This window comes from Cervus elaphus, chromosome 30, assembly GCF_910594005.1.
Source record: "Cervus elaphus chromosome 30, mCerEla1.1, whole genome shotgun sequence".
Classification (NCBI taxonomy): domain Eukaryota; kingdom Metazoa; phylum Chordata; class Mammalia; order Artiodactyla; family Cervidae; genus Cervus; species Cervus elaphus.
The window spans coordinates 57,066,740-57,094,044 of NC_057844.1; the positions used below are offsets into that span (position 1 = coordinate 57,066,740).

The window sequence follows — 27,305 nt, forward strand, 5'->3', positions numbered from 1 at the left end:
GTGTTGAAAAGAGTCAGACATGGTCGACCATGCCACACATGTGAACAATTTGAAAAGAGCACAGAACCATAGATTGAGATAATTATATTTGTTCAAGGAGAGAAAATAGATATCTGGGTAGACTGGGATTTCTCTCACAGATAAAGATGAAGTAAAGATCATTTATTCACTTCATGCATTCATTTTCCTAAGTATTAATGCATTTACAAAACCTAGTCAACTAATGTTGACACATGAGTTGGTTTCATAAGGGATGGAGGCTAAATTCTAGGGGTAGATGTTTTCATTTCTTTGTTGTCTAACAGTGACTGGTGCTATCTTGCATAGACCAGAACTGTTACAGGAGTTGAATGATGGGTCTCACATATTGTCAGTTCTTAAAGATACTTCTTAGGACTGTTTTTCTCATGCCCCAAGACAAGAGATGCAAAGAGGTTTTCTTTTTCAGAAAAACCATTACACAAAGCTATTAAAGGGGACAGATATCATCAAGTCGCTAAGACTTACTATTTAATACCATCTATTAATTTAGTATATTTTTAGAATCCCCAAAGTTTGAAAATTCCAGTTGAGAACTAAAATGGGATGATTTAGAGAGAAAGTGAGATAGTGTCTTGCCTCACTTTACTCTCTGATTCACCCAACCATCCAGAATATGAGCAATGAAAGATTAGGCATTACTAGATGCTAACTATTTAAAAAGTATGAAAAAATCAACTGAATGAACAAACCTCAGAGAAAAAAAGCAAACTTCTGTCTGCGGTAGTTGTAGTGCTGCGCCTTTTTGGTAACATAGGGTCAGCTTCAATGAGGGAAAGAACCTTAAAAACACATAGGTGAAGTGAAACAACCAACACAATGGTAAGAGGGCTTTTGGGATTCCTTTTCTCTTATAAATAATAAGACCCTCCTATCCCTCTCCATCTATACCCTGGGAGTTTGGTTCACTGAAAAAAAATAGCAGTAGGTTCTACAATGAGAGTATTTTTAAAAGTCATTCTCAAGAATGTAATAATCATATGCAATAAACACATATGATTTACTTTTGCAGTGTACTCATTGTAAAGCTATACTGAAACATAATGCCCTTGACATAGCACATACAGCATTAAGACTGAACTGTATTTCCTTCAGATTTGCACATAAAGTCATTTTGTAATATTTTCTGGACTTGGAAATGTGTCATGATTGTTTATCTCCAAGGAACTCTGGACTCAAACATAGTGTGATAAGATAAAACAATTAGCCAATAATTACCCAGCTTTTTTTGCTTACCTCTATATATATATGTATTATTTTTTTATACAATGCCCCAGTATATTCTCAGGCAACCTAAAAATAAAGGCTAATTTGTGCTAACTTATAACAGATCTTCATACTGTTCATGGGGCTCTCAAGGCAAGAATACTGAAGCGGCTTGCCATTCCCTTCTCCAGTGGACCATATTCTGTCAGACCTCTCCACCATGACCCGACCGTCTTGGGTGGCCCCACACGGCTTGGCTTAGTTTCACTGAGTTAGACAAGGCTGTGGTCCTGTGTTCAGATTGGCTAGTATATCATGAGAAATGCTGGGCTGGAAGAAGCACAAGCTGGAATCACGATTGCGGGGAGAAATACCAATAACCTCAGATATGCAGATGACACCACCCTTATGACAGAAAGTGAAGAGGAACTAAAAAGCCTCTCGATGCAAGTGAAAGAGGAGAGTGAAAAAGTTGACTTAAAGCTTAACATTCAGAAAACTTAGATCATGGCATCTGGTCCCATCACTTCATGGGAAATAGATGGGGAGACAGTGGAAACAGTGTCAGACTTTATTTTTTTGGACTCAAAATCACTGCGGATGGTGACTGCAGCCATGAAATTAAAAGACGTTTACTCCTTGGAAGGAAAGTTATGACCAACCTAGATAGCATATTGAAAAGCAGAGACATTACTTTGACAACAAAGGTCCATCTGGTCAAGGCTATGGTTTTTTCAGTGGTCATGTATGGATGTGAGAGCTGGACTGTGAAGAAAGCTGAGCACCAAAAAATTGATGCTTTTAAACTGTGGTGTTGGAGAAGACTCTTGAGAGTCCCTTGGACTGCAAGGAGATCCAACCAGTCCATCCTAAAGGAGATCAGTCCTGGGTGTTCATTGGAAGGACTGATGCTGAAGCTGAAACTCCAGTACTTTGGCCACCTCATGCAAAGAGTTGACTCATTGGAAAAGACCCTGATGCTGGGAAGGATTGGGGGCAGGAGGAGAAGGGGATGACAGAGGATGAGATGGTTGGATGGCATCACTGACTCAATGGACATGGGTTTGAGTAAACTCCGGGAGTTTGTGATGGACAGGGAGGCCTGGCGTGCTGCGATTCATGGGGTTGCAAAGAGTCGGACACGACAGAGCAAATGAACTGAACTGATAACATATCTTCATGGTGTCTGATCAGAATTTATATCAGACATTGAAATGTTAATTTAAATAGCTTTTTTTTCTATAAAAAGATAAAGGAAAAAAGAGGGCCAAAGAGGAATATACAGAGTGCATTGATATATATTTGTTTCTTTGTGTGTCAAGTGCACAGTCCAAGCTGGTTTCCATTTTAAGGCATTCTGATGCTATGTGTCTGCAAAGCATAATGTATCATGCAGTTTCCCATGGATATAATCCTTGCCTTAAGGGTTTACAGCTTGAACATTCAGAACTATCCAAGCAGTACAATTCAGACATATGCCGCTTAGCAAGCTGACTGGTCAAAAGACTGGCACTGAACTCTTAGTTAAATTCCTGTGTCAGCATGTTTGGGCACAGGCAAAAACAAGGATGATCTGTTCGATGCCTGTGACATAACCAATGCACTGCCAATGAAAGACAAATAGATTTCCACAGAGTTTTGTAATATTAAGCACCATTAAACTGAATGAATAAAGAATTAGTAAGATATCAGCATCCCTCTACTTAACATGGTTTATTTTTACATAACAAGTTGTAATAGAGGTACTATTTATATGGCTCCGCCTTCCTTTCCAAATCTACTTATTTTGACTCTTGAAAAATGTCACTATAGACTTTTTATTCATGCAAATCTTTTACTCCAAGCCCTTCACGTTGTCTCCTAGAAAGTACCAATATTTGAGTGTTCGGGAAATATAATAAGACTAGTCATAAAGACATAAACATGAGTTGATTGCCCCAAATATTTTGCTACAAAATGAATTTCTAAATTGTATATTGATTCGTCTCCATATTTTTCTTTTCACACTAAAGTCTCTTGTGCATAGGGGTGCTTGATAGAGCCTATGAGACATCACTTTTCCTAGCAGCCAGAGTCTGGAGGGAGTTTATGGTATCCTCCTTGGGCATTCTCACGTGTTAATGTGAGAAGGGTATTCTCTAAACACGCTGACAGCAGAGAGAGAGGAAGGGAAGAGGGGAGAGTGAGAGGGAGAACGAGAGGGAGAGAAGCTAGCAGACAGAGAGAAGCTATAATCTCTTATTTTACCAATGACAAACTGAAGACAAGGACTCTTGTTGAAATACAGTTTTTTCTGATAGCTATGTTAGCGCTCTAGGATGATTGATATTATGATTACTCTTTTTATTAGTTCTGCATTAGAGAGTTCTCATAATATTTCTATATGAATATGTAAGTAAATGGATCTGGACTTCACCAAACAGACTAATGCTGATTCTGTTTTCCTGTCAAATCAATTTACATTGAGAAAATGTATTCTCTAGATGTGGAGCGAAGACTTAGAATGAGGAGGTCAGAAACTCAATCTCTTGGGTCAATATCAGAGAACAAAATGCAACACAGGAAACTTGATTCTGATGATGCTTGGTCAAATCATCTGGGAAAGCTGGTCAAAGGGGAAATACTAAATATGCTTTCATAATTAACATATAGAGATTACTTCAATTTATTTTTATTCATTTACTTTTGCCTGTGCTTGGTCTTTGTAACTGCTCACGGGCTTTCTCTAGTTGCAGAGAGCTTGAGGCTTCTCTCTGGTTGTGGCACTTGGCCTTCCTATTGCAATGGCTTCTCTTGTTATGGAGCACTGGCTCTAGGGCAGACGTGCTTCAGTAGCTGTGGCACAAGGCTTTAGTTGCCCTGCGGCACATGGGATCTTAGTTCCCCGACCAGGGATTGAACCCATGTCCCCTGCAGTGGCAGGTGGATTCTCAACCACTGGACCATCAGAGAAGCCTCTTAGTTTCTTAAAAATTGCCCATTAATTAGGATAATATTTTCCCCTTTCTATTGGAAAAAAATGGAGTTTAAGAAAATTTTAAATTGTAAAAAGTGAGATATCTTAGATTGATTATAAATTGAAAGCAATTTTTGAATACACCACTGTTTTCACCAACTAGATAGTGTTGTATGTCATAAATATATGTATATGTTAATGTCTATTGTCTTTCTATATTTTAATAATAGTTTGTCCCTTATGACTGTACAGTGGAAGTGAAAAATAGATTTAAGGGACTCGATCTGACAGAATGCCTGATGAAATTATGGATGGAGGTTTGTGACACTATACAGGAGACAGGAACCAAGACCATCCCCAAGAAAAAGAAATGCAAAAAAGCCAAATAGCTGTCTGAGGAGGACTTACAAATGGCTGTGAAAAGAAAGAAAGCGAAAAGCAAAGGAGAAAAGGAAAGATATACCCATTAGAATGCAGATCTCCAAAGAACGGCACGGAGAGATAAGAAAGCCTTCCTCAGCGATCAATGCAAAGTAATAGAGGAAAACAATAGAATGGGAAAGACTAGAGATCTCTTCAAGATAATTAGAGATACCAAGGGAACATTTCATGCAAAGCTGGGCTCAATAAAGGACAGAAATGGCAGGGACCTAACAGAAGCAGAAGATATTAAGAAGAGGTGGCAAGAATACACACAAGAATTGTACAAAAAAGATCTTCACAACCCAGATAATCATGATGGTGTGATCACTCACCTGGAGCCAGACATCCTGGAATGTGAAGTCAAGTGGGCCTTAGAAGCATCACTACGAACAAAGCTAATGGAAGTAATGGAATTCCAGTTGAGCTATTTCAAATCCTGGAAGATGATGCTGTGAAAGTGCTACACTCAATATGCCAGCAAATTTGGAAAACTCAGCAGTGGCCACAAGACTGGAAAAGGTCAGTTTTCATTCCAATCCCAAAGAAAGGCAATCCCAAAGAATGCTCAAACTACCACACAATTGCACTAATCTCACACGCTAGTAAAAATTAATGCTCAAAATTCTCCAAACCAGGATTCAACAATATGTGAACCGTGAACTTCCAGATGATCAAGCTGGTTTTAGAATAGGCAGAGGAACCAGAGATCAAATGGCCAACATCCGCTGGATTATCAAAAAAGCAAGAGAGTTCCAAAAAACCATATATTTTTGCTTTATTGACTATGCCAAAGCCTTTGACTGTGTGGATCACAATAAACTGTGGAAAATTCTGAAAGAGATGGGAATACCAGACCACCTGACCTGCCTCTTGATAAACCTGTATGCAGGTCAGGAAGCAACAGTTAGAACAAGACATGGAACAACAGACTGGTTCCAAATAGGAAAAGGAGTATGTCAAGGCTGTATATTGTCACCCCGCTTATTTAACTTACATGCAGAGTAGATCATGAGAAACGCTGGGCTGGAAGAAGAACAAGCTGGAATCAAGATTGCTGGGAGAAATATCAATAACCTCAGATATGCAGATGACACCACCCTTATGACAGAAAGTGAAGAGGAACTAAAAAGCCTTTCGATGAAAGTGAAAAAGGAGAGTGAAAAAGTTGACTTAAAGCTCAACATTAAGAAAACTAAGATCATGGCATCTGGTCCCACCACTTCATGGCAAATAGATGGGGAAACAGTGGAAATAGTGTCTGACTTTATTTTTCTGAGCTCCAAAATCACTGCAGATGGTGATTGCAGCCATGAAATGAAAAGATGCTTACTCCTTGGGAGGAAAGTTATGACCAACCTAGACAGCATATTAAAAAGCAGAGACATTACTTTGACAACAGAGGTCCGTCTAGTCAAGCCTATGGTTTTTTCAGTGGTCATGTATGGATGTGAGAGTTGGACTATAAAGAAAGCTGAGTGCCAAATAATTGTTGCTTTTGAACCGTGGTGTTGGAGAAGACTCTTGAGAGTCCCTTGGACTGCAAGGAGATCCAACCAGTCCATCCTAAAGGAAATCAGTCCTGGGTGTTCATTTGAAGGACTGACTTTGAAGCTGAAACTCCAATACTTTGGCCACCTAATGTGAAGACCTGACTCATTTTTAAAGACTCTGATGATGGGAAAGATTGAGGGCGGGAGGAGAAGAGGACGACAAAGGATGAGATGTTTGGATGTCATCACCGACTCATTGGACATGGGTTTGGTTGGACTCCGGGAGTTGGTGATGGACAGGAAGGCCTGGCGTGCTGCGGTTCATGGGGTCACAAAGAGTCGGACACGACTGAGTGACTGAACTGAACTGAATATATATTGTTGTTTATGCAGTAGATATAACAAAAACGTTTTGAAAGGTATTTTTCTATGCAAGCTGACAAAGTTGTTTTTGTTTTTAATTTTGTTTGTTTATTTCTGGCTGTGCTGGGTCGGTCTTTGTTGCTCTGTGAGCTTTTTCTAGGTCCAGCAAGTGGGGGCTCCTCTCTAGCTGTGGTATGCAGGCTTCTCTTTGCAGTGGCTTCTCTGTTGTGAAGCACTGGCTCTAGTGCAAGCAGGCTTCAGTAGTTGCGGCTCATAGGTTCAGTAGTTTCAATGCCAGGGTTCTAGATCATGGAATCAGTGGTTGTGGTGTAAGGCCTTAGTTGCTCCATGGCATGTGGGATCTTCCTGTATCAGGGATCGAATGCATGTCTCCTGCGTTAGGCAGGCAGATTCTTTACCACTGAGCCACCAGGGAAGTCTCAGCCAAAGTTGTTTTAAAAGAATTTCATTTACGACTTGACATTAACTGTTAAGGGAGATGCAAGATATGATACATTGATGCAGAGAGGTTCATTAATCTATTTTTGTCAACAAACTAGTCTGTTTTTATATGCTATAAACCATAATAAATATAGTAACAAGTGCTTCAGTGTTATATGTGTTAAATTTACTCTCACATGGTTTTCTTCCTAATATTTTAAAGTAGAATTGTGTTTTTGGTCTTTAATGGTTCTAACTATCTTAATGTTGGTTAGAGTCATAAAATATATTTGATATCACTTCATAAATAGAAGTATGACTGAGAAGAAGTCAATTTAATGTCTTTAGAATGACCGTGTTTTTGATGTTTTAGTGTCCTTCTCAAATCATTATTCATGGTCACATTTCGTCTTTTATCTGAGCCTTCAGGCTTTTTTCCTGATGCCTACAATTACTGTTGTATTAGAAACATACATTAAGAGTCACCATACTTATTTGGCACTTTGTATGGTGTCAAGAACTTTGAGAATAACTACAGGTTAATATGACATGCTGAACATCGCATTTTCCTTGTCCTTATTATTAAGGACTTAGAGAACTTATGAATAGCTTTCCTGCAGAGTCCTTAAACATGAAGGACACAAAAAAGCAGGCATTTCTGATAAACACACATCAGTAGGATACTATTTGAGAATGTGTCAACAACGGGCATTCTATCAGCACACCAGGATTTGCACAAGTTTACCTCCTCCGTTCCACCATTCCCCAAATTTTCATCCCCACCAGAGATACTATCGAACCATCATCACAAGCCTGGGCCTATTAGAGCAAATATTCCTTACTGCATGGAAGAGGATGAAGCAGCATTCCTACAGGTAGACTGGCTGCCTAAAGAATTGAGTGCAAAGAAGCTGAGCCACAAGAAAATGTATATCTTCTCACATTTGATGTGATTCTGAATATTTTGTATGAAGTCCCCATTCCGCTCTTAACCAGAGAAACTTGAAGAGTTGATTCCTTTATATTTGATTTCCCATTGTTTTCTTCTCTCCAAAAATTTTAAGAAAAAATAAGGCCTTCCAATCTCAGTTGTGTGACTGAATGAGGACAGGCACCATAACGGTCTCGGCTTCGGTAAATCAACACTCTTGAGAGCTTTGTTCAGCGAACTTTCATCACAGCCATCAGCATTCTCTCTGTTATCTTTGCCTGAAGCTGATCAGATTCACAGAAGCGGGCCATCTGATTCCTGTTACTTTCCGTGACTCTCTCCTTCCACTAGCAGAACAAGAGCTGCATTCTGACTTAGGGCTCTTGAAATAGATACTACTGAGATAGGTGTTTCTGTAACAAAAACAGGGCACAAAGTCATTGTAAATTCTTCGTGTTGGGATTAGAAAGGAAGCACTTTCCATCTACATTCATTTTGTTATTCAAATACTGTTTTGGACAAATCTTTCTCCTCTCCTGCAGTTCATGTCTCTCCAGGTGAAGGCAAGAGCAAACTATAAAGCCTTGCCTTGGCACCTGAGGTGTTCAATTGTGATAAGACAGCCTCTTTAGAGTTGTGAAAACGTGTTTCTAAAATAAATACCTGTGTGTCCTTCTGTGTCCTTCTAGAGTATGGATTTTGCTTTTTCCATCTCATAACATGCTAATTTACATATATTTTAAATTAGGCTAAATGTGTTGGGTTTTTTTTTTTAAACGTAGTGGTTTTATTGCAAATGGTTTATTGTTTTCCTATTTTCTTCTGCCTTTGAGAGATTTCTCTCTCAGGAGTTTGAAAGAGAAATGCACACTCATGTGCAGACTTCTATGGGGAGCTTCCCCAGCTCTGTTCTCTAGGACAGAAACATCACCAGTGATCACAAGTGCTTGGGTTTCCCACACTTTGGTAGAGATTTAGAGGAGGGTGACAATGCTACTATCATGAAAAACTTGTTTAACCCAAATGTTCTCTGAAGAGACTTTGATTTCTCTCTTTAATATAATTCCTGTAAGCCTACAATGTACTAGGTAAAATGCAACATGTTGGGGTTGAAAAGGAAGAAAAGAATAATTAAAATATAGTCTTTGTATTTAGAGAGCTCATGTCTTATAGGAGATACAGAAAAGCAAATTAACTATCATAAGTCAATAAGATAAATGTTACCATGATGGAACAAAGAAAATATTTTGTGGCTTAAAAAGTACTGATCTTAATAAACAAAAATGTTTACTAATTTATCATAAACCTTGTGTGTGTGTGTGTGTGTGTGTGTGTGCACATGTGCTTAGTTGCTGAGTTGTGTCTGACTGCAGTCCCAGGGACTGTAGCCTTCCAGTCACCTCTGCCCATGGAATTTCCCAGGCAAGAATACTGGAGCAGGTTGTAATTTCCTACTCCAAGGGATCTATCTTCCCAGCCCAGGGATTGAACCCACCTCTCTTGCATCTCCTGTTTGGCAGGTAGATTTTTTTTTTTCACCAGTAGAACCACCTGGGCTTTACTTATATTGGTGTTTGATTTGAACAGATTCATTCAGTTTCTTACCAGTAGTTTCATATATCATTAGCTCTAGGTTAAGTTCAGTCAATTCAAACCACAGTTCTAGTTCAACAAAAAAGTCAAGTTGATACTTGTTATCCTATGCCCATCCAAATAGGATTTAGACTGACTGAATGACCTTGGCCACACTGTCTTTGACTATGCTTTTCAAAGGATCCATTGTTTTGCTTACATAAGGACAAAGATGGCACAGGCAATGAATGGGAAGATTTTCATTAATTTACATCTTTCTAGGGAAAATGGTAAATAATAGAACATCAATAACAGCAAAAAGTAGAGAAGAAGAATGAAGAAGGAATTTTAATTAATAAGAAAACAAAGACATGTGAAGGAGAAAGAAAATTAAAGTTTAAACTGGAAGAGAAGTAATTTAAATTTGAGAAATTGAATTCAAAAGTGTTTTTTTACAGCAAGCTGCCTCTATTCCTCCAAGAACATAAAAGTAACTAAAACCAACCCTTCTGAAAGCTGATGAGAATCAAGAAGCCAATTAAAAACAAAAGTCAAACATTTAAAAGAGAAAGCAATTTGGACACAATTAGATAGAAGAGTCAAGCAATTAATAGTTTTGATAACAAAAGGAAGACTAACAGAGGGAGAAGTCAAATAAGTTAAATTTTAAATAACTTCATAAACAAAAGCCAAGTTCTAATTCTGTTCCGGTCAAGTCATTGGCTTTTACAAGATGTCCTTGAAAAATATTTAGCAATCATGCTACTTATTCTTTCTGAAAACTAGTGTGGGGAAGTTGTTTCTGCTTTTGGTTGGCTTCTAAAAGTGTAAAGTTGTATTTCTAAGTTATATTTCTAAGCTCTAAGAAGACAAAAATTATTTTGCTTCACTCATAGCTATAGCCATGATTTCCCAGTAGTTTTTAACATAGTCTAGGTGCTGTGGAAAATTCTTCAAGAGATGAGAATACCAGACCACCTTACCCATCTCCTAAGAAATCTGTATGCAGGTCAAGTAACAACAGTTAGAACCAGACATAGAACAATGGACTGGTTCCAAATTGGGAGTAAGATGAGGCTGTACCTGTCACCTGCTTATTTAACTTATATGCAGAGTACATCATGTGAAATGCCATGCTGGATGAAGCACAAGCTGGAATCAAGATTGCCTGGAGAAGTATCAATAACCTCAGGTATGCAGATGACACCACCCTTATGGCAGAAAGCAAAGAAGAGAAGGGCCTCTTGATGAATGTGAAAGAGGAAAGTGAAAAAGTTGGCTTAAAACTTAACTTTCAAAAAACTAAGCTCATGGCATCTGGTCCCATCACTTCATGGCAAATCGATGGGGAAACAATGGAAACAGTGACAGACTTTATTTTCTTGGGCTCCAAAATCACTGCAGATGGTGACTGCAGCCTTGAAATTCAAAGATGTTTTCTCCTTAGAAGAAAAGGTATGACCAACCTAGACAGCATTTCAAAAAGCAGAGACATTACTTTGCCAACAGAGGTTCATCAAGTCAAAGCTATGGTTTTTCCAGTAGTCATGTATGGACATGAGAGTTGGACTGTGAAGAAAGCTGAGCACTGAAGAATTGGTGCTTTTGAACTGTGGTGTTGGAGAAGACTCTTGAGAGTCCCTTGGACTGAAAGGAGATCCAACCAGTCCATCCTAAAGGAAATCAGTCCTGAATATTCATTGGAAGGACTGATGCTAAAGCTGAAGCTCCAATACTTTGGCCACCTGATGGGAAGAACTGACTCATTGGTAAAGACCTTGATGCTGGGAAAGATTGAAGGCAAGAGAAGAAGGGGACGACAGAGGATGAGATGGTTGGGTGTCATCACCAATTCAATGAACACGAGATTGAGTTAGCTCCAGGAGGAGGTGGTGGTGGGGAAACCTGGTGTACTGCAGTCCATGGGGTCACAAAGAGTCAGACATGAGTGAGTGACTGAACTGAACTGAAGGCACTGAGATATATTTTTAGAATTTATATTAATGAACTTGTGGCAAAATAATTTATTGAAATATCCATGTATGTTTTATTCTACTTCAGATACATAGAAAGAAAGTAGTTACAGAAATTAAAAGTGAAATTTATTTCAGTCTCTCAACTCCTGCTTCCATCCCAATGGGAAAGAGTAGTTTAAGCATAGTAAATAATTAAATAGTTTTGTTGAATAAAACCTAAAGTTTTAAAGGGAGAACAGTACATTTTTCCTAATAAGGTAGAGGTTATAGGTCTTACAGCTAACGAATCATGGGAATTCTTATTAGCTTCTCTCAATACATGGACATTTTGATGAAGACAAGGAAGAACTCAGGATTTACAACATAACTAGAAGTGTAGATCCTTGTCTGTCTCCCAGTAGGAGCCTCTAAAAAGTAACAAAATCTTAGAATGGAATGGATCTGGGGTTCCCATTAGCTGAAGGGTAGATCCAGAGAACCAGAGTTCTCAGCACTAGCAAACTGGAATTCCCACTCTGACCATATGAATGGAGCAGTGTGAAATTTTGTTCAGGGAATAAACAATTATTTCAACCGAGACACCAGTTTAAAAAAAAAAGTTTCATTAGCCTCATTGATTAAGTTAATTAATTCCTGGTGTCTCAGACGGTAAAGAATCTGCCTGCAGTGCAGGAGACCAGGGTTCAATCCCTTGGTCCAGAAGATCCCCTGGAGAAGGAAATGGTTTCTCACTCCAGTATTCTTGCTTAGAGAATCCCTTGGACAGAGTAGTCTGATGGGATACAGTCCATGGAGTTGCAAAGAATTGGACACAACTGAGCGACTAACACATGTGATCTCAGAGGATTCCACCTATGTAGCCATTATTGCAGTTAAGATTTTACTTTCATTTGTGTGACTTGATTAATAACTGTCTCTATGGTTAGAATGCAAACTTTATGAATGCAGATGTCAAACTTTTCTCTGTCTTCTACACCATAGAAATTTAATAATGAAAGCAGAGTGGATGAATGTGCCCAGTTTTATATATATATATATATATATATATATATATATATTACATCTACAAGCTTGCCAAGAGTCATATATGAAAAAAAAAAATTCCTCAGAAATATTTTATAAAGAAACTCATACTAGGTGTATGGATTAGACATTATGATCAAATTATCAAATTAAGATAAAACACTGAAGAGAAATGCAAGAAATATTTTTCATAGGAAAGATGAGGGTTGGCAAAGTCCATGACCACTGGTAAACTTCAGGAATGTTTTTTAGGCCTTTCCAACGGGGCAGTTAGATATGCGCTTCCCATGTTCTGTTTCTTGGTGGTATAGCATTGTTTTAGAAAGTCCAGTCCTCAAAGAACTAAAAGGTATATATATTTTTTCTGTTTTAAATATTAAAGAATAAAATTTAAAGTCAATCTCTTAAAACTACGGGATAACTCAGTAAATTTCAGCACATTAAGAATCTCGGTGCTCGGATCAAATGTATGTGTGTGTGTGTGATAGTAACTCAGTCGTGTCCAACTCTTTGCAATCCCATAAACTGTAGTCCACCAGGCTCCTCTGTCCATGGAATTCTCCAGGCAAGAATACTGGAATGGGTTGCCATGCCCTTCTCCAGGGGATCTTCCCAACCCAAGGATAGAACCTGGGTCTCTCACATTGAAAGCAGATTCTTTACCATTTGAGCTATCTTGGAATCCAGGAGGTCAAGAGAAGTACTCAGATGATATTTCCTCAGCCAAATACACCAGGAGAGTTTTCATAGAAGCAAAGGTATGAACAAAGTTTCTAGTGTATCCTTCAGGCTTGACTTCCTCTGAAAATGTTATAGCACAGATTATGTGATTATACTTTTCAATGCCACCTTATCTACATTGGAGGTTCTTCCAAAAAAGAAAGTGTTGGCAATTGAATAGGTGTTTAATGCATTCAGACTGTGATATATTTTGAGTTTATGCAGCAATTAGTGAGAAGGAACTTGTTTCCTTGTTTCTTCTTGTTGGTTAACTCTCTATATCTATTATATCTCGTTTATGTGAATTGTATTTGTCCAGCAAGACCTGGTTTTAAATCCCAGTTTTATGTAAATATAAAAATATCAGCAATTTATTAACTCTTCAGTGCTTTAGTTTCCTACCTGCTATAAAGGACATAATAATGGTATTTTGAGTAAAACATAGTTCTGAGAACTAAACTAAATATTATTACAGAGTGTGGCATGTAAGAGGTGGTCAAGAAATGATAAGTGAAAGTGATAGTGGTAAGGGATTAATCACCCACCTATTATATTCCTGGGTTTTTTCTTATGTATTTAAAATAATTATTTGGATTTGAATCCATTGTCAATGGCAATGCAGTCTGTAATTTTCTCTTTAATTGTAGCCTGACTGTTTCATTTGAACAAATTTGGCATCATTGCATTTATTCTTATCTATTTCCTTTTATTACTTGACGAAGTTTATTTCCACAGGTATGAGAAACCCTCTGCTTTTACATTCTTCATTTTGAAGGATATTGCGTTGACAAACAGATGGGTGGAGTTAGATAATATGGGGATATTCAAAAGCAGGTTTTTTCTACCAGAAGGGCCTTTGAAAGTATTTTTTCCCACAGTGCTCTGAACAGTTTCAGGATACTTGAGAAAATATGTTGACATCACTAAATTTCATAAAGTATCTAAAAAAAAAAGAACAAAGAAAAAAAAAAAAACACGCTATCTAACAATGATTAAAAGTTAATTAACCATGTGTTTGGGCTTCCCAGGTAGCACTAGTGGTAAGGAACTTATCTGCCAAGTTCCAAGAGAGGTGGGTTTGATCCCTGGATTAGGAAGATCCCCTGGAGGAGGTCATAGCAACCCAGTCCAGTATTCTTGCCTGGAGAATCCCCAGGGACAGAAGAGCCTGGTGGGATACAGTCTATGGGATACCAAAGAGTCTGACATGACTGAACCGACTTAGCACACACACACAACCATATATTTATTGACTACCTAGTCAATTAGTCAATGTTCCAAGCTTGTTATGGACACAGGGACTATCGTGATGTAGATTAAAAATCTTGGATTTCACAGAAGAAAAATATGCATTGAATCTTCTCCATCTTCCTCTCCAGGTTCATATTCCACCATTTCCCATGCATCTCTGAACTTCAGGAAGCCAGGTTTAAGACAGCATGGATGGACTCCTCTGTCCTCCTGTTCTTTGTTGTGTTCGGTCAGTTGGATGCTCTGCAAGATCTGCACTGGAGCAAAGAGAGTTCAGTGTATCTTCTACCACAGTTCTCTCTGTGACAAGCTGCCTGCCATGAGATAGCCCTCCTGTTCTTCACCCAAGACCACCTGCCATCCTCTGACTCAGTCTGTGGGTCCCTTCACTTCAGGTTAGTAAGTCTTTCAACTAACTGTTGATGTTGCCCAAGTGTTTCACTGCTCTTTGTTGGTTTCCCTTAACTGAGCCCTGCAACTTAAATCACTTTACTAAACAAACTTCAGTATAATAAAAAATAGATAAATAAAAATAAGGGAAGCAGGAGGAAAGAATGTGCTGCCCAGCTTAATCAGGAAATAAAAGTATTATTTAGACTGAGACGCTCCACTCAAATGCTCCATCAGAGAAAGCTTTCTTGGCACTATTGCTGGGAATGCGATTAGCAGACAGCCTTGACCTCTTCGGTTCCTGGAACGGCCTCATTTGCAGTGTTCCTTCTTTGCCTGAGAATATGCCTCTTCCTGTTTGTGGGTAAAGAGCCTGGGAACAGTGTCAGCCCTAGGCAGGATAAACCTGAAAAGCCATTCTTGTTCTAGAGTTTCCCTGTAAGGTTAGAAGAGGCTGTTACTGTACCCGTTTTGCATCTCACTGTCTCCCTCTGCCCGTTTCTACTTCTTTCTGTTCCTTCCATTTTGCTGATCACACGTGGTGCTGGTTTAGTCGTTAAGTCATGTTTGACTCTTTGGACCCCATGGACTGTAACCCACCAGGCTCCTCTGACCATGGGATTTCCCAGGCAAGAATACTGGAGTGGGTTGCCATTTCCTTCTCCAGGAATCTTCCTGACCCAGGGATCGAACTCAGATCTAAACTCAAGACAGGTCTCCTGCATTGCAGGTGGATTCTTTATTGACTGAGCCACCAGGGAAGCCTGTTGATCACTTAGGTTCTCCCAATAAACACCCTGGATACCAAGCTCTGTTAGAGTATGCCTATTAGAATTTCACCATCTACTCTACTTTTTCTTCCCTATACATGCTGTTTTTAATGAAGGGGATCAAAAATTGAATTTCAAAACATTTTATTGGGTAACTAATGAAACTTTAGGACAAGTGGTAGTTATAATTCAGGCAAAAAAACCATATAAAATATAAAGTAGCCTCTGGTTTGTGTACTTTTCATACCATTTTTATTATAACATGTTACCCTTAATTTTGCCACTGGAAAAAGCAAGTAAAAGATTTTGCAGAGAAAAAGCAATTACAGATTTCATAGGGAAGTGTTATGGGTGACACATGGTGATACAGCTTTATGTTTACAAACATATGTACATATGGAAACCCAGAAATGCACCTATCAACTAACTGTATGCATTGCAATGTGACCCAAATATAAGAAATGATTCAGTTGCACTAATGATCGACTTGATGTCCTCTGACATTTTTATTTTTGTTCCCTCGTTGAAAAGGTGTCCTATTTTTCAATTTTTATGACATAAGCAATTTCTTTTATTGCTTCTCACAGTGAAGGGGAAACAAAGGATGAATCAAAAGTATACATGATTAGATAATTTTTAATTTTTTTCACATATTCTTTTAATTTTTAAAATGTATTTATTTATACACTCATATTGTAAAGAAATCACCTGAAAAATTTCTAATATACCTAGATGTTCCATAGATTGTATCATTATATGACCTTTAATTTCTTATCATATTCTCAAACAAACATATACTGAACAAAGTAACTTAAAAATGGTTTCTTTGCAAGACTCCAGGCCATGACATTTTCCCATTGTTGAATGGGGTATTTTAGCTCCACAGTAACTAAAGCCCTTTGGAAGAATTTTATAGAGAGCTCGTTAGGACCTTTCCTACACTTCTCAGACTTCCTGCAAGATGAGAAAATAAACTCAAACATCTTTCTGTGAAGTCTCACATGGTCAGGAAATTGATTTCTTGTAGAAGAATATACTTATAATTGAGACAAATGACAATTCCATCTTTCTGTCTAGACTTTACAAGAGAAAGCCAGACATTAATCAAAGATATTCTTTGGTGATAATTCATAAGAGTTCAGGAGCATTTCTCTGTCCCTTTTCGTGGTGGAGGTGATGCATTCCCATTTCCCCAGAATCAAATGAAGAAGGCACATGTGAGCCCATTTAGAAAGACAGAGAATTGTTGCAAGGATGTAGATTTGTGTGATACTTTCCCCAGTGAAAACACTCAAAGCCCCCCCTACCCTGGTGTAAATGAAGCAGCAGAACGTTATAAAGAAGTATGTCCTGTATCCTCGGCCATTTGGGGAACAGAGAAGAGACTCTGCTTTTCACTTAAGAGATGTGCAAAGGTTCTAGGCAGGCTGGAACAGCTAGCAGTGACTTAGCTGGACGAGAGCAGGAAGCAGTTTCAAACCGCATTTCTCTGTGTACAGGGCAAGAGTGTCTATTGCCTCATTTTTTACTGCAATGTCTTGAAAGAACCTCACCAAGAGACCTGGAGCAGAAAATGACTGGTAGTGTACCATCAGAGGAAGGAGTGAAGCAGTCATCACAAAAGTTCAGCTTGAATTTGCCAGCACTCATTAGGAAATGATGCTATGACGAAAGCTTGATTGGGATGGAGAGCACCCCCAAAACCTAGAAATGCAGCCCATGAAAGAATTGGCACTTGGAGCCTAGAAATGGCAAGATTACTCAGCAACCAAAGGATGCCTCCGGAGAGCATCAGGCGAAAGGACCGCTGCCCCCTTTTCTCTCCTTCTTACTCACCATTGTCAACCTCAGGGATCCTGGGAAGCCAAAAGCAGAAATGGCAAATGTGTGGGAATTAAGGAACAAAAGAGACATTACCCCCTTTCACCTCATAGGTGGTCAGGCTAGCAGGCTGTGATTCAGCCAGACCTGGGATTAAGGAAGAAATTTTAGGCTATATTTGAACATGAAGTTTTAATTGGTCTGGAAATTTAAATATCTGAAAATGTCAAAAGTGTAGGTCACTACCTGAAATGCTCTCCAGTTTCGTAAAAAGAGCATCTGAGGGAATTCATCTGAAAGCAATAGCAGAGAGAGAGTGAGAGAGAGAAGGAAGGAGAGGAGAGACAGGGAGAAGCAAGTTCCAATTTGCAATATAAGAGATTCAGTATTTTCAACAGATAGTTACTTTGAGAAAGTGAATATGCTTTTGTGTACATCTTTGTGAGTTATAGCCCATTAAAGGCATATGCCACCCTTGCTGCCTTTCCAAAGGCAGCTTTATTATTTCTGTGTAAATAGCTAGAGTTAATAAAGGATAAATATTTACCTTTATAAGTTACTGACATTTTTGTAACTTAAGCAATATTTGTCTCTTGATGAGTGTTGTTTTTTCTTCTATAACTTGGAAGTGAGTGAAGCAGGGAGTCAAGGAGTAAAATTTTTTTCCACAATATTAGGAAATCATCCTGTGGAAAGTAGGCCAAGAGTTCAGTCAATATAGTTCATCAATGTATTTTGTGAAAGTATTTTATTTGTTGCTTATATTTTTGAGTATGATGAAAGATTTTTTATGTTCTATTCTAGAATCTCAGTTGTAAATCACAACCAGATGAGGAAAATAATTTTATTGCCTCATATAATTAAAAAGTTCATGGACTCATCCTTGCCTCACACATTTCTGAATCCAGCTGCTCAAATAAGGGCCACAGAAATCTGTTCTTTCCCTCTCTTTATCTGAGGGAGAGAAATGGCATCATTATTATTCATGATCAAATTTATTCATGACAAAACTGCAGTTCATCAATATAGGAAATGTCACAAGCTAGCAATTTGGAGAGTTTAGACATACACTTTATTTTTCCCAATCTTTATATTCTTTTTTTATGCTGCTTTTCATTGAAAATAGTTTATCTATCGATCTACATTATCAATTCATATGCATGTGTGTCTATATATATGTATATATATATATAGAGAGAGAGAGAATTATTCTAATGAATGATGAATGAAAAATAATTTTAAAATCAAATATATAGTCTTTAAATTTCTTTCTTTTCTGTAAACATTAAACACAATCTGGCTCTTAATAAGAAAAAAAATGTGAGTCCTGTCAATTAGCACTGTAAAAATATAAAACAATTTTTAATCCTTGTAAGACTCTATGTGTTTATTCTACCATTTTATAAGCATCCTTTAGTGATAGAATTCAAAAAGGAGGCAGTACATCCAGGGCATATACTAGACAATCTTTCAGGATAATTAAAAAAAATATAGATGTTAACTACTTACATTGATTTTTATTGATAACAGCAACATATTACTATAGATAAAATACTTTTATTATTATAAGTGATTATAGATCAGTTATTGCTTATATTTAGTGTTTAACTTTATAAGCACTTAAATTGCATATAGAATTTGTCACTGGCTCTCTAATTCAGCTTTTATGTCAGACTGCTGTGCGTCACAAGCCACATGAGATTTTTAAGCTATAAAATTAAGCACTCATATATACATGGAGATTCCATGGAGAAGGGATTTGATTTCAGTTTATTCCAGTATGCTGCAGTTTACATGTTCGTAGAAATGTAAGGTTAGAAATTTTATCACCAAGCAAATCTGGTGCATAATTCTGTCAGCCAGTCAGTTCCTAACAGAGTTATTCTGATGCCCAAGGCTCCTTTCTGGATGGCTGTTGTGTTTGCTTTGGTTTTTTTTTGCTCTTTACCCTGATCTCATTCCTACTGGTCTCCTCTTTGTAACCCCTGCAACAGTCTATTCAATGTAAATCCTTAAATGTGCATATCGGCTTGTATTTCTTGGGATTTTTTTTGTGTGTATATGTTCCATTCAACCTGGTGTAGCTTTTTCATTTATTCAGCACAATACTTTTAATTACCAGCAATATTACCAAACATAATCTTTTGTTGCTACTAAGTATGCAAAAATTATTCCAAAGTTTGCATCTACTGTATTTTACATATCAATTCCTTCTTTGAGTGCCATCTTAGTTTTGTTCAAATCTATGGCAATCAATCATAGATTCATTAATTACATAAATAAATCATGAGTAAATAAAAATTAAATGCCTCAGATTGTTGTCTTCATTGCACCTCCTTTTTGCTTAGGAGTTTCTAAAAAGATATGCCCCAATGCCAGAAATGGGGTTGCTAGATCATGGGGCACATGCATAATTAATGTTTCCTGTAAAGGCTGCTCCTGGTTGTAGTTCTGTCATAAGTACTTGAGACTTCTGCTTCAGTGACATTGTTTATGGGTGCCTCTGCTCATCTTCCACTTGATTTTTTTATTCCCATTCTATTGACTGTTAGGAATTCATTGTCTATTCTAGGTAGTAAAAATTCCTGGTCTGTTTTAGTAATTGAAAAACTATCTATGTCTGTTTTCTTTCTTTTTGGTATTCTTCACTGAATAAAAGTGACTAATTGCCAGTCTTAATGTGTGTTGAGTTGGGCATTTTTAGGAAGTCAGATCCTTTTTGGCATCTATTGAGATAATCACATGAATTTGATGTTTATTCTTATAATCTAGTGAATTGAATGGCAATCAAATACTAAAATAACTTTGCACTCCTGAAATAATCTTTGAAATGCACTAGTCTTTTTATGTGATACTGGATTAGATTATCAAATATTTTGTGATTTGGATGTTTGTGTCTTTGTTCACAGGATATACACTGATTGTTAATTGATACATGAATGTGTGCTTAGTCACAAACTCATGTCCGACTCTTTGCAATCCCATGGCCTGTATCCTGCAGGCTCCTCTGTCCATGGGGATTCTCCAGGCAAGAATACTGGAGTGGGTTGCCATGCCCTCCTCCAGGGGATCTTCCCAACCCAGGGATCAAACCTAGGTCTCCCTTATGGCAAGCAGATTCTTTACTGTCTGAGCCACCAGGGGCAGATAAATAAGTAAACAGAAATATATTTGTATTGCATCCGTCTGACTTCAGGTAATAATGGCCTCTGAAAACGAGTTGGCAAAAATTCCCTCCTTTAGATGGTCTTTAAATAGTTGACAGATTTTACCAGTGAATCCATCATGACCTGGAGTACTCTGTGAGAATGTTTTATTCAATTTTTAGGTAGATAAAGGGATGGAGATATAAGGATTAAAATACTTTAATAGATGTAGAGTTCTTTTTCTGTATGTCCATTTATGTTGAAGCTCTATAATTAAGCACATCAGCACTTAGATAGTTATCTGTTCTTTGTGAACTGATTTTCTTATCATTATGTAATATTTGTTTTTATTTCTGGTAACGCTACTTGTGTTAGAATCTTTACTGGTTAGTGATATTGTCTTATCTGCTGTTTTGTGCATACTGTTTGCTTGGTATAGCTGTTTCCATTTGTCTACTTTAATCTTTTTGTTACTTTTAAATAGTGTCTCTTGTAAATAATACATAGCTTTTTACTTAGACTGAACTCTTCTGTCTTTTTTGGGAATGTTTAGTCCAGTCTATGTTTATGTGAGAAGACTATTAATATGGTAGTGCTGAAGTCTATGATCTTACTCTTAGTTGTGTACCTGTCTCCAATCTTTATTACTTTATTCTTCTTCTCCTGACTCATTTTGATTGACTCAAGGACTTCATTTACAAATTTTATTGAAATATAGTTGACATACTGTATTATGTTAATTTCAGGTGCACTGCATACAGGTGATTTGACATTGCATACATTGTTAAGTCTGGTAACCATGTGTCTTCATGCAAATTTATTACAATATTATTTACCATATTCCTTATGCTGTTCATTACAACACTGTGGCTTATTTTTTTTTTATAACTGGAGATCTGTACCTCTTAATCCCCTTCACTTATTTTGCTTCCTACCTCTCACTATCCACTCCTCCAGTAACGACCAATTTGTTCTCTGTCTCTATGAATTTGTTTTCATTTTGTTTGTTTTGTTTTTCTACATAGAGTTGAGATCATACAGTATTGTCTTTATCTACCTACTGTCTAGATCCTTACATGTTTTTACAAATAGCAAGATTTCATCATCTTAATGGCTGAGTAAGATTCCATTGTGTCTAGTGAGCACACCTTCTTTCTCTATTCATTACTGATGGCCACTAAGGAAATGGTAATCCACTCCAGTACTCTTGCCTGGTAAATCCCATGGATGGAGGAGCCTGGGAGGCTGTAGTCCATGGGGTCGCAAAGAGTCGGATACGACGGAGCGACTTCACTTTCTCTTTCAAGTTTGTTTCAATATCTTGACTCTTAAAAATAATGCTGAAGTGAACCTTGGTGCATGTCTTTTGGAATCAGTGTTTTGTTTTCTTTGGTTATAATAGTCAGCAGTGAAATTTGTGAATCAGATGGCCATTCAGTTTTTAGTTTTTTGAGGAAAATCCCCTCTGTTTTCCATAGTGATTGCGTCACTTTATGATTCTACCAGCAGTGCACCAGGGTTCTCTTTTTTCCACAACCTCACCAATACTTGTTCTTTGTTTTAGTACTTTTTTTAGAATACCATTTTATTGACTTTATTGTATTGTAGTTTTTGCCTTTTTCATATCCTAATGACTTATCTAGGCATTATATATCCATCATTAATTATCAAAATCTACCTCCAAGTGACATTAAAAATCTGCATAGCTAGCTGTATTGTATATTGTTATAGACACAATTCTTTCTTTTGTCCTTTGGTTATCATACTTAGTTGACTACATAATTTACTGACACTGTAATATATAGTATGTAACCGTATGTATGGGATTCCCTGGTGACTCAGATGTTAAAGAATCTGCCTGCAATAAAGGACATGTGGGCTTCCATCTCTGGGTTGGGAATATCCCCCAGAGAAGGGATCAGCTTCCTACTCCAGTATTCTTGCCAGGAGAATTCCGTGAACAGAGGAGCCTGGCGGGCTACAGCGCACGGGGTCGCAAGAGTAGGACATGACTCAGTGACTTTCATTTCACTTCAAGTGTATGTATATTATTGTTTTAAATATTTAAATAGATGGATAAAAGGAAATGTAATTATATTTACCTACATGTTACCATTTTTGAGTGGGAATCATTCCATTCTAGATCTAGTTTTCATCTAGTGTCTTTTTTTCTAATACTATATTAATACAATTAAAGACAAAATAAACCTGATCATCACAACAGAGACTTTTAAAAAAACAAAAACCTTTAAGTAAGCATACATTGATGATAAAACTACTGAGCAAACTAAAAATAAAAGGTAACCTCTTCAATTTAATAAAGGGTATTTACAAAAGTTTAGAGATACTGGCAATCATTAATTCTGAAAGACCTTTGCTCTTAAGATTAGAAAAAACAAGCCTGTTGGTTCTCACAATTTCTATTCAGCATCATCCTTGAAGTTCTAGCCAGTATTATCAGAGTGGTAACAGAAAAAATAAAGTCCAGCCAAATAGGGAGGAAAGAATTAAAAATTGGGGTTTTTTTGTGTGTTTTTTTCCTGTCATATGATCTTGTAAGCAATCTATTAAAAATATACTATAAACTAATCTAATGTGTTTAACAAGTGCATAGATTACAAGATAAATATACAAAGGTCAGTTGTATTACTATATTTTAGTAATAAAATTTCCCAAAAGGAGATTCCAAAATTAACTTCCTTGTTTTTGCAAATTTTTTGTTTCTTTTACATTCACTTTTTTAAATTCTACAATCAAGTAAATATGCTTCCAAATTTTATTTGTTTTTGGTATGATTTTATTACATTTAGTTATTTGATCTACCTATTACTCAATGATAAATGATACTAATAAAGAAAATCTACTTTGCTTGTCATACTATAAGTGTTACTAGAAGCTTTAAGCTTTATTATATTTTATTAATGATAGATGTATAAACAGAAAATAAAAAATACATTAAAGTTTTCAATTCATAGTAAACCCCAATGGACTATCATACTGAATTTTCTTCTTTTTTTCTTTTTTTGAGGATGGGTTACTCTTGCCTTTTATTTCTTCTGAATATTTTCAAAATACATGATCTATAATTCAAAAATGATATCAATTTTATTTTTGATTGGAGATGCAATAAGTATATAAAAATGGAAAATACACAAATAACTTGGCAATATTTTGTTTCCTACCCAAGAACATGATGGTCTCTTTAAAGGCTCTATGTCATATACTAAAAATGTATAGAATTACTTAATCTGATTTTAAGGAAGGGCAATAAAGCAAATGAATATCTCAAAGGTTTATTTATAGCTACATACATTTACTCTAGAAGAAAAGATTTATTTGGCTCTAGACTTTGTGAAGATGGGGCCACTGGTTTAAAGCCACATCAAAGTGTGCTCACTGTAAGTTAGAACAAGGTGACTTCCTTGATCTTAGCAGAAACCTGCAGAGCTTATGTATACTCTTGCCACTTAGAATGTGATCCCCAGACCAGTGGCATCAGTATCACCTAGAAGCTTGCGAGAAACATAGAATCCTGGGCCCATATCTGACCTACTGAAGCAGAACCCATAGTTTAACAAGATCCCCAGGTGATTCTTAGGCACTTTAAAGTTTGAGAAGCACAGGTGAAGACCATCTATAACTTGTAGCTAGGAAGCAGCTTCAAAGGAGAAACAAACCATGAAGTAGTGGAAATAGTTCTATTTAATATTTGCCAATATTGGTAAATATCCATAAATCCATAAATATCCATTTTTTCCTTTACTAATGGCAACATTTATTGAGATTTGCATTTAAACCCAGATTACTTTGCCAAATGTCTGCTTAATTGCAGGGCAAGCTTTTTGAATACAGGGGAATGTGCAATATAAAGCATCCTTTATAAAGATTTGGCCCAAATTTTAAATACAGTGAGGTGCTCAGTAATTATTTTTGAACAAAAACTGAATGAATGAGTGGTTTAATACAGTAAAATGAATGAAAATATTATGAAAATGAATTCAGATGAAAATACAAGTCTCAACACTTATTTGTTAAGGAAATAGATATCTATGTTATGGCAATGTGATGTATACACTTTATTTCCATAGGATGTGTGAAAAGGAATGTGTTCATTTTTGTTTTCTATTGTCACATAACTTTTTATCACACATCCAGCATCTTAAAAATATAAATTCCTTATCTTATAGTGATATTAGATCATCTCTGTGTGCATGCTATATGGGCTCTCAAGGGATCAGGGTGCAACCAGGCTGCAATCCATTCCACCCAGGCTGCCATCTCCCCTGAGGCTCAGACTCCTCATCCCAGTTTACTTGTTGGAAGATTTCAGTTCCTTGTTGTGGGATTAAGGCCTCTGCTTTCAGGACTTCCCTGGTGATCCAGTAGCTAAGCCTCTGTGCTCTCAGTGCAAGGGGCCCAGATTTGATCCCTGGTCAGGGAACTAGACCCCACATGCTGCAACTAAGACTCTGCACAGCCAAACAAATAAAATAAAAATATTTTTGAAAGGCCCCTGCCTTCTTGCTGAATGTCAACTGGGAGCTGTTCTCAGCCTGTAGAGGACACTAGCCCTTCTCATTGATTTGGCCATTTCTATAACAGAGAAGCTTGCTTCTTCAAGACCAACAAGGGTTCTATATAATATAGTATTTTCTCTAATTTGACTCTCCCATCACTTTGATCATATAATTTTATCAGAGGAGCAGGCACCCAATCGGTTGAGGCCCATTTGAAGTCAAGGGGAGGAGATTACTCAATGCATGCCCATCAGGGGAATATTGGGGAGCATCTTTGGATTCTGCCCACCACAATGCTCCCATATAAAGGGACATGTAAGGAATATCAGTATTTCCCCTGGTCCCTGTAAAAATCTGGCTCAGATGAGAAGATATATTCAAATCTATTTTGCTGCTTTCAGAAATGATTTTTCAATCACACAAATAAAGTTTACTGCACTAAAGAGTCATGTTTTTGCTACAGATGTTTATTTCCTCCAATAAATGTCCATTATTTTAGATACACATTGCAAGGTGTGTAACTGAAGTTTTTTACTAAGGCATTTCTATCCGTCACTCTAGTGTCATTACTTCTCTTAACGTTACCTTCTTTAAACTGGATAAAATACAAAGTGCTGGTTGTATGGTGCTTGCTGCTACATGTAATAATGTGTCAAACTCTGAAATATATTAAACAACAAAAAGTCTAATAATTATGAAAGAGCAATGTTATTTTGTGAAAATGCAAACTTAACTGGGAAAGCCATACATTTACTATTAGGGCTAGATTATTTTAAAAAGTAACTCTTTTTCTTAGAATTTTATGGTACTGATTATATAAGAATGATACTTCAAAATAATTTAAGAGAATTTTTTATGCCTTTCTCTGTACTTTTAAAATCAAAAGATGGAAGAACCTGAAAACATTATACGTTTGCCTTGATTATTACCTTTCAATCAAGTAATAATAAGATGCCAAAGCTGTTATGAGCTAGTGCAAATCATGGAAATAAAAGGACAGAATTATAGATGACTACTAAAAATACATTCTACAGGAATTAACCTTGAGACAAGTATAATAAGTATAAAGTAGTTCTCTGTAAAGGCAATGCATTGGGCTTTTTTTCTGTCTTGGTTCTTACAAACCAATTTTCCTAGGGGGTACTAATACTAAATAAATTGTTGTCATTAAAACTTCATAGACCTGGTTTGAAAATGTGTTTTTGAGGTAACCTTAAATGGTAACTTTAATAACTTCATCTTTCTTCATTATCTTAAAGCCTACAAAAGCAAAAAGTAACCATAATTTCTGTGAATATATTTGTAAAATCAAGTTGTTTATGACAAATTAACTCTATTTTTTAAAGGAAACTGTCATTATTATTTTAATGCCTGATTATAATGTATGGTCAAATACATTGATTTGGCACTTTTCACTTACACTGTTTTTTTCAGGGTTTCCCACACATGCAGAATGATATAATTTAGTGGCTTGGATGTCCCACTGCAGTGTCTAAGATCTCCAAATACACTATGTGGTTCAATAGACCTCTCCTCTGTTCTTCTTTTAGAACACAGTTCTGAGGCAAAGTGAGATTGAACTTGTAGGGGCTTCCAGATAAATACACAGTCTTTCAGCCCTTCTATAATGTCATTTCAGAATGATACAACTTGCATCTCAATAGCATATTTAAGAACTTGTAAATGATTTTCTTCCTACTTTAGGAATAATATTGATTTTAATGTCTTCAAATGTAAAGCAGCCCACACTATCACATTATTTATCGGCACCCAAAAGCATATTTCCTATGCTAAATTTAATATTTCATATATCCTATGACTAATGATTATTCTGAGCTATCTATCAGTGAGGCTCTACTGTCAGTTGTTCCTGGCAGAAATGGCCATGCCCTAGTAGACTGGGTAGGAAGACCTGAAGACACAGAGAGAGGTATTCAAGATAGTATCACCTTATGAAGTGTTAGTCACTCAGTCATGTCTGACTCTTTGTGACCCCATGGACTGTAACCTGCCAAACGCCTCCATTCATGGAATTCTCCAGGCAAGAATACTGGAGTGGGTAGCTATTTCCTTCTCCAGGAGATCTTCCTGACCCAGGGATCAAACCCAGGTCTCCTGCATTGCAGGCAAATTCTTTACTATCTGATCCTTCATATCTCTTAGGAAGTAGCCCCCTAAGGAAATTCCCCAAACTTAATATTAGAAGTGGTAAAACACTGTGTGGAAATTGTATAAATCTGTTAGGTAGTTAGAATTGGAAACAGGAGTCC

General features: G+C 36.9%; 1 long non-coding RNA gene across 2 annotated transcripts in view; it reads left to right on the plus strand.

The window, feature by feature from the left end:
• The window catches only part of LOC122686872, a 344,623-nt gene that overhangs the window by 223,449 nt on the left and 93,869 nt on the right, over window positions 1-27,305 (plus strand). For both annotated transcript variants that reach the window (XR_006338933.1, XR_006338934.1), the window contains exon 2: window positions 14,520-14,786. This is a non-coding gene — a long non-coding RNA (uncharacterized LOC122686872). The remainder of the gene's footprint in view (window positions 1-14,519; window positions 14,787-27,305) is intronic.